Source organism: Pan paniscus, chromosome 12, assembly GCF_029289425.2.
Source record: "Pan paniscus chromosome 12, NHGRI_mPanPan1-v2.0_pri, whole genome shotgun sequence".
NCBI classification, from domain to species: domain Eukaryota; kingdom Metazoa; phylum Chordata; class Mammalia; order Primates; family Hominidae; genus Pan; species Pan paniscus.
Window position 1 is genome coordinate 55329784 of NC_073261.2, and position 9351 is coordinate 55339134.

The following is a 9351-nucleotide window of genomic DNA, read 5'->3' on the forward strand; positions in this document are numbered from 1 at the left end:
AGGCCGAAGCAGGCGGATCACCTGAGGTCGGGAGTTCAAGACCAGCCTGACCAATATGGACAAACACTGTCACTACTAAAAATACAAAAAAAAAAAAAAAAAAAAATTAGCCGGGCGTGGTAGCACATGCCTGTAATAGCTACTCAGAAGGCTGAGACAGGAGAATCACTTGAATACGGGAGGCAGAGTTTGCAGTGAGCCGAGATCGTGCCATTGCACTCCAGCCTGGGCAATAAGAGTGAAACTCTGCCTCAAAAAAAAAAAAAAAAAGAAAAAGAAAATGCTAAATGGTAAGAAAAAACAGCATAATAAAAATTTGTATGGTGTTGAAGGACAACACATTTGAAGATAATATTTGAAGAAATCATTATTACAATTAACTTCTTTTCTTACTTATTGGAGCTTGATGCCTCTAAAAACTTCATCATTGGAATCACCTCTGGTGCTTTAAGGGAAAAAAAAAAAAAAAAAAAAAAAAATCCACTTACCTACACAGGTGCAAGTAAATCAGACTTTCATGTAATGAGACGCAGGCCTCATCATTTGTAAGCTCCCCAGGTGATTTGATTCAAAGACAAGCTTGAGGATCAGTGACATGGATCTCTACACATAAGCTGCCTAAATAGATTCTCTAGAAGCAGTTTATAGAGAAATTCCACATGAACTCTGGAAGACGATATGCATTTGATGTACAGTATGTCCTCACTTATTGTCTTTGAAAGTCTCTTGGAAACTTCACCTTTAAGCAAAATTATGTATACTGAAACCACTTATTCCTCATCAACATCATAACAACTTTGAACACAACAACAGTGTTGGAGGACCTGCTGTACATTGTTTCCATAAAGTCAATGTTCAGGGAATTCCAAAATGAAGTGAAGACTTCCTGTATATAAAAAGATGGTTATGATTCCACCTGGATGACAGGGTTACTGGTCAGAAACTAAAGGAGGCCACCTAGGTATAGAGGATTCAGTCATGAGGTTTATGCTAAACAAAGGATCCCAGAATCCTCACCCATTCCAGTTAAAGGCATAACGATGAAAGCAATATTCACATAGGAAATGTGGAAAGAAATAAAAGCCATCAAGCCACAAAAATAATGTGACTAAGGGGCAGGATTTGCAGATGTAGGGATTTAATGTGCTTGCCCTTTCTTACCCACACAAGAAAAAGGATGGAACAGATCATGAGATTCGACTGTTCTGCTGCGCAGCCTCCACAGGGCGCTTTGAATGTCCCTGTTTCTCAGGCAGTAGATGAAAGGGTTCAGCATGGGGGTGACCACAGTGTACATCACTGATGCCACCACACCACTGCTGGGGGGTGGTGCCACAGCTGAAGTCAGGTACACGCCAATGCCTGTTCCATAAAATAAGCAAACAACTGGCAGGTGAGAGCGACAGGTGGAGAAGGCTTTAGACTTCCCATCTGATGATGAAATTCTTAGAATGGAGGGGACAATGTTAGAGTAAGACAAAAGGATCCCTGAAATCGGAAGAAAACGAAACATAGTACTATCTAAATATATGAATATGCTATCGATGACGCTGTCAGAACAGGCAAGGTTGAGAAGCTGAGATGGGTCACAGACAAAATTAGAGATTTCCACATTCTTGAAGAAGGTGAATTGTAACACAGTCCAACTGTGCAGCTGGGAATCCAACAGGCTAAGGAAAAAGGACACCAAAATGAAGAAGACACCGAGGCGAGGATTCATGATGACTGGGTAGTGCAGGGAGTGACAGATGGCTACAAATCGGTCATAGGCCATCACAATCAGGAGCATGATCTTCTATACATGCAAAAAGGACAAAGAAAGACATCTGTGTCAGGCAGCTTGCATAAGAGATGACTGCTATGTGACTGCATGTCCACAATCATCTTGGGAACTGTGGCCGAGGTGAAAGCGATGTCAGCCCACGACGGGTTGGAGAGGAAGAAGTACATGGGGGTGTGGAGGTGGGAGTCAGAGCTGACAGCCAGGATGATGAGCAGGTTCCTCAGCACCGTGAGCAGATACATGGACAGGGACAGCCCAGGGAGGACGGGCTGCAGTTCTGGATCCTCTGAGAGTCTCAGGAGGAGGAATTCTGAGACACCTGTGAGATTCCGTGGCTCTGTGTGACTTGGACACCTTGAGAAGAAAAGAGGATTGGAAAAATAAAAGATAAAAACCAGCCCTTAATGCTGTGTGTATATTTTGGATGCAAGCAATTCACAAGGAACATTTTCACACTTGAGGACCATACACCGTCAGCAATATTTCTCAGTTGTGACAAACCCAAAAATCTCAGAATTACTACGATTTACTTTTTTGCTACTCAACTCCTTCTGTACATACTACTTTAGAGAAAATCCACTGAAGAATGTTAGAAGACCAAAACATAATATATAACAAATCCGTGATCTCAGTAAAATACGGCCTACTCTCTTCAGAAACAATAACATGCAATAAAAACGTTCTTCTCTCTTTAAGAAAAAGATCTCAGTCTAATTGAAAGAAATTAAGAAGCAGTGAAATACCCTTTATTTTATTCTGACACCGTGCTACAAATTCCTCTGATGTAGAATATTTAAAAGGATGACACAAGAGCTAGGACCGCATTATCTAAAAACTAAGTCAAACCTTAGAGTTCTTAATCGGAAGACCTTTTAGCATGCCAGTTACTTTTCATATTTATTGCCATCTTTAGGTTTTCTGACATAATTTCTTCATAAAAATACATGCACAGTCAAATGTGGGAGCTGTGTCTCCAAATTAATTGAATATATAACTCTTGGCCGAGCGCCATGGCTCACACCTGTAATCCCAGCACTTTGGGAGGCCGAGGCTGATGGGTCACCTGAGGTCAGGAGTTCCAGAGCAGCCTGGCCAACATGGTGAAACCCCGTCTCTAGTGAAAACAAAAAAAAAACAATTAGCCGGGCGTGGTGGCGGGTAACTCTAGCTACTCGGGAGGCTGAAGCAGGAGAATCCCTCAGAACCTGGAAGGCAGGGATTGTACACCCTGTGATACTAGTTTTGATATCCTAGGGAGATATTGCTCCTGACATCAGAGTGGGCGAACACCCTGTGATATTATTTGCAATATCCTAGAAAGATATTGCTCCTAATATCACAGTGGGTGTACACCTGTGATATTAATTGTAATATCCTAGAGAGATATTACTCCTAATAATACAGTGGGTGTACACCCTGTGATATTGTTCAAAATGTATTACGGAGATACGACTCCTGCTATCACAGTGAGTGTACACCATGTTTGTACACCCTGTGATATTATTTGTAACAACTTAGAAAAATATTACAGCTAATATCAAAGTGGGTGTACACCCTGTGATGTTATTTGTTATATACTAGGTAGATATTACTCCTAATATCACAGTGAGTGTACACCACGTGTGTACACACTGTGAAACTATTCGTAATACCCTAGGAAGATATTACTCCTAATATCGCAGTGGGTGCACACCCTGTGATATTATTTGTAATAACCTAGGGAGATACGACTCCTAATATTACAGTGGGTGTACACTCTGTGATACTATTTGTAATGTCCTAGGAAGATATTACTCCTAATATCAAAGTGGGTGTACACCATGTGTGTACATTCTGTGATACAATTCGTAATATCCCAGAGAGATATTTCTCCTAATATCACAGTGATATTATTCATAACATCCTAGAGAGCTATTGCCTCCGATATCACAGTGGGTGTACACCTGTGATATTATTCAGAATATCCTAGAGAGATATTTCCTCTAATATCACAGTTTCTGTACACCTTGTGGTATTATTTATAATATCCTAGGGAGATATTATTCCTAATATTACAGTGCATGTACACCATGGGTGAACACCCTGTGATGTTATTGGTAATATCCTCTAGGGGGATATTACCCGTCATGTCACAGTGGGTGTACACCATGTTTGTACACCCTGAGATGTTACTCATAATATCCTAGGGAGAAATTACGCCTGATGTTACAGTGGGCGTACACCATGTGTTTCTATTCTGTGATGCTATTCGTAATATCTCAGAAAGTTATTATTCCTAGTGCCACAGTGTGTGTATACCGTGTGTACACTCTGTGATATTATTCGTATTATCCTAGGGAGATAGTTCTCATAACATCACCGTGGGTGGACATCATGTATGTACACCCTGTGCTGTTATTGGTTATTTCCTGGGTAGATATTACTCCTAGTATCACCGTGGGTGCACACCATGGGTGTACATCCTGTGATGGTATTCGTAGTATCCGAGGGAGATATCACTCCTTATGTCATACTGGGTGTACAGCCTTGTGATATTATTGGTAATATCCTTGGGACATATTACTCCTGTTATCACAGTGGGTGTACACCCTGTGATAGTATTTGTCATATCCTAGGGAGATATTACTGTATACCCTGTGATATTATTTGTGACAATTTAGGGAGCTATTTCTCTTAAAGTCAGAGTGGGTGTACACCCTGTAATATCCTTCCTAATATCACAGTGGGTGTACACCATGAGTGATATTTTTTCTAATATCCAGCGGGGAAGAGGATGATATTGCATCCGATATCGCAGAAGGTGTACACCCTCCTGTGATATTGTTCCTAATATCCAGGGAAGGAGAGGATGACATTATTCCCAATATCACTGGGGTTGTACCACCCCCCGCCGGGATATTGTTCTTAATACCCAGAGGTGGAGAGGATGATATTACTCCCAATATCACAGGGGGTGTACACCACCCCTGTTTGATATCCTTGGTAATATTCCGGGGGGCAGAGGATGATATTACCTCCAATATCGCAGGGTGTGTAAACACCCCCTGTGATATTGTTCCTAATGGCCTGTGAAAGAGAAAATATTACTCCCATTATCGCAGGGGGTATTCAGCCCTGATGAATATTGTTTTCTAATATCCAGGGAAGGAGAGTATGATATTACTCCCAATATCGCAGGGGTTGTACACCTTTTTGTGATATTGTGTCTAATAACCAGGGAAATAGAAGATGATATTACTCTCAATATCGCAGAGGGTGGACACCACCCTGGGATATTGTTCCTAATGTCCTAACGGGGAGAGGATGATATCACTCCCAATATCGAAGTAAATGTACACCACCCCTGTGATATTGTTCCTAATATCCAGAAAGGAAAAGAATGATATTACTCCCAACAGCATAGGAAATGTATACCCACGCTGTGATATTTTTCCCTATATCCAGGTGGGGAGAGAATCATATTACTTCCAATATCGAAGGGTGTGTACACCCACTCTGTGATCTTGCTGCTAACATCCAGGTTTGGGGAGGACGACATTACTCCCAATATGGCAGGGGCAAGTTCCCCCCCGTGACCTTGTTAGTAATTTCCTGGGTGGAGAGGATGATATTACTCCCAATATCGCAGCGGGTGTACACACCCCTGTGAAACTCTTCCTTATATCCAGAGGGAGAGGGGATGATATGACTCCCAATACCGCAGGGGGTATACACAGCCCTGTGATACTCTTCCTAATATCCACAGGGAGAGAGGATGATATTACTCCCAATATCCCAGGGGGTGTACACAACCCTGTGATATTGTTCCTAATATCCAGAGTGAAAGAGGATGATATGACTCTCAATATCGCAGGGGGTGTACACCCCTCCTGTAATATTGTTCTTAATACCCTGGGAGGGAGAGGATAAGATTAAATTGAATATCGAAGGGAATGTACACCCTCCCCCTCTGATAACCCTTCCTAATATCCAGGGGAAGAGAGGATAATTTTACTCCCAATATCGCAGAGACACTACACCCCACCTGTGATACTGTTCCTAACATGCAACCGGGGAGAGGATGATACTACTCCCAATATCGCAGGGCTGTTCACATCCCCAGTTACATTTTTCCTAATATCTAGGGGAGAGACAATTATATGACAGCAAATATTGCAGGGTCTGTACATCCCTTTCTGATATTGTTCCTAATATCCAGGGGGGAAGAGGATGATATCAAATATGAAAGGGGGTGTACACCCCCCACCCCTACGATGTTGTTCTTAATATTCATGAGGGGAGATGATGATATTACTCCAAATATCGCAGGGGTTGTTGACACCCCCTGTGATATTGTTTCTAATATAGAGGGGGGCAGAAAATAATATTACTTCCAATATTGCAGGTGGCGTATACCCCACCTGAAATATTGCACCGAATATCCAAAGAGGGAGAGGATGGTATTAATACCAATATCGAAGTGTGTGTACACGCCCCTTGTGATATGGTTTTTCATATCCAGTGGGCGGGAGGATGATATTAGTCCCAACATCCCAGAGGGTGTACACCACCCCTGTGATACTGTCCCTAACTTCCAGAGGGGAGAAGATGATATCACTCCCAATATCTCACAAGTTGTACATCCCCCGTGATATTGTTCGTCATATCCAGGGAGGCACAGGATGACATTCCATTGAATTTCACGACAGGCGTACACGCACAGTGTGATATTGTTCCTAATATCCAAGAAGGGAGAGGATGATATTACTCCCAATAAAGCAGTGGGTGTACATTACCCCTGTGTTATTGTCTCTAATATCCGGGGCCGGGGGAGGTGGGGAGAGGATAACATTCCCTCAAATTTAGCAGGTGGTTTGACGCCCCTTGTGGTGCTGTTTTAAATATCCAGCGGGGAAGACAATAGTATAGCACTATTTTCGATAGTCCGATTCATCCGCTCCACCTTTCCGGAACTCTGAGGCTGGGAGGCGGCATGCAGTTTCCATGTGATCCCCAATACCTTTGCCGTCTTCTGTACCAAGTCAGCCACAAACACAGGCCCATTATCTGAGCCTACCCATAAGGGCAGTTCAAATCTAGGAATAAGATCTCGAAGAAGCAGATGGGTTACTTCACGAGCTTTCTCAGTTCATGTTGGATAAGCCTCCACCCACCCAGACTAGGTACACCCAAGAACTAGTAAATACTTGTTACCTCCACACTTTGGCATCTCTCTGAAGTCTACCTGGAGATCTTCAATGGGGGCTGCTGCATAAGCTTGTATGCCGGGCAGAACGGCTGGACCTTGCCTCGCATTATGCTGTCGGTGGGTAACAAACCGCTGCCTCATGGTTTTGGTGAGGGCTGACAAATGCGAGATGTAGAAATACCGGCCTAACAACTTTTCCAGTGACTCCTGACCTAGATGGATGGTTTCATGCACAGCCAGTACAACTGCAGCTCCTAGGAGCTGTGGCACAGCTACTCTCCCATCTGGTAACTGAATCCATCCTTCCTCTGTCACTTGTCCTCCCCTTTACCTGGAGAAAGTCCTTTTCTTCTTTAGAAGAAGTAGGTACAGGATCAGGTGTTTGAGGGAGCAGAGGGGCTGTGACTGATGCCCGGAAGGGGACAGATGCTGCTTTTTAAGCCTCTGAGTCAGCGTGGGAATTCCCCAAACCCACCAAGGTGGAAGCTCGCTGATGCCTAAGTGCCACCTTGTGGGGTTTCCATACTGCTTCTAATAATTGCAAGATTTCTTGTTGATATTTTATGTCTTTTCCCCCAGAGTTCAGTAGGCCCTTTTCTTTCTATAATGCTCTATGCACTTGAAGGGTTAAAAAGGCATACCGAGAATCAGTGTCAATGTTTACAGTCTCACCTTCACTGAGTTCTAAGGCCCCAATTAAAGCAATGAGTTCAGTTTTCTGGGCTGAAGTGGCCTGGGGCAATGATCTGGCTTCAGCAACAGTATCCAGGGTTACTACTGCATCACTGTATATCCTGCACATCTCTCTCCTTGTGGGTTGATGAAGCTGCTCCCGTCCACGTATAGTCTACTGATGCCCAAGGCTGGTCCCGGAGGTCAGGTCTGCTAGAGTCAACTGAGTCCAACACTGCTACACAATCAGGCTCGACAGGGCTCTCTGATACCGGGAGCAAGGTGGCAGGGTTTAGGGTGTTACAAACTTCAGTGGTTATACGGGGATTTTCACAGAGCACACTTTGGTACTTGATGAGTCTAGCATTCGTTAGCCAATGATGTCCTTTAGTGTTCATTAAAGTCACCCCAACATGGGGGGCCTTTATGTTCAGGTTTTACCCAAAAGTCAGCTTATTTGCTTCTTGGACTAGCAGGGCAGTTGCTGCCAAGGCCCTCAAACACGGGGGCCATCCTTTAGAAACTCCATCTAGTTGTTTAGAGAGGTAGGCCACCGGCCTCGGCCAGGGCCCCACAGTTTGGCTAAAAACTCCAACTGCCATCTTTTCTCTTTCTGACACATACAATGTAAAAGGCTTTGTCAGATCGGGTAGCCCCAGGGCTGGGGCTGACATAAGTTTTTCCTTTAACTCATGAAAGGCTTGCTGTTGTTGGGATCCGCATTCAAAAGTTTCCCTGTCCCCCCACCCCCAAACTTTGTGAGGTCATACAAAGGCTTGGCTAATACTGCAAAGTTTGGGATCCACAGTCTACGAAACCCCACAGCTCGTAAGAATTCTCTCACCTGCCTTCTGCTCTTAGGCTCCGGTAGATTGCAAATGACCTGCTTTCTTTCTGATTCCAGGCCGCGTTCCCCCTGTCGGATACTAAATCCCAAGTAAGGTACCTGCTATCAGCAGATCTGAGCTTTTTTCTTGGACACCTTATACCCACAGTCCTCCAGGTGCCGGAGTAGGGCATCTGTTCCCTTGGCGCACCCGACTGCCATGGGGTGTCCCAGCAAAAGGTCATGAACGTATGGGAGCAACACGCTCCAGCAAGGAGACTGACAAGGAACTGTAATTCCCAAAGTTCTTAGGTGCTTGAGATGGACCTCGATACCTTGAAGAGCTTCTCTGGGGACCGGGTCCTGGTTTTGCCTAACCAGCTGGGCCCCAGGCTTAACTTGTATGAGTATGGGGGCTTGGTTGACTGCCAACCCTGGAGGGTTGTCTTCTGCCCGTACTCTTCGCCACCACTTAGCCAGAGGTGGTCTTATCTCTCCGCCCGGCTCAGTTAAAAAAAGTCTCCATTCCTCCTCTCCGGGGACGGTAAGGGTCATAATCACTCCCGTTCTGGGGAATTTTAGCAGCAAAGAACTGTGCTCTGTAAAAGACAGTTGCTCTCAGCTTGCTGAGCAAGTCCCTTCCCAAGAAGGGCAAGGGACAGTCAGGCATGTACAAAAACTGATGAATCACTGTATGTCCTCCTACAGTACAAATCTGAGGCCAGCAGAAAGCTTGCTTTGCTGAAACCCCCATGGCTCCGATGATATCAATAGTCTTTTTGGATAAGGGGCCGACCAGGGCGGTTACTAGCGAATGTTCAGCACCGCTACCTACAAGAAAATCAATGTCTCTACCCCCGACTGTCATTCTGACCAGAGGCT

The 9351-nt window shown here is 44.4% G+C and overlaps 1 pseudogene; it reads right to left on the minus strand.

Annotated features, from left to right (window-relative positions):
• Positions 1–1138: 1138 nt before the first annotated feature.
• On the minus strand, positions 1139–7078 carry LOC100968532 (olfactory receptor 7E24-like; annotated as a pseudogene).
• Positions 7079–9351: the final 2273 nt, after the last annotated feature.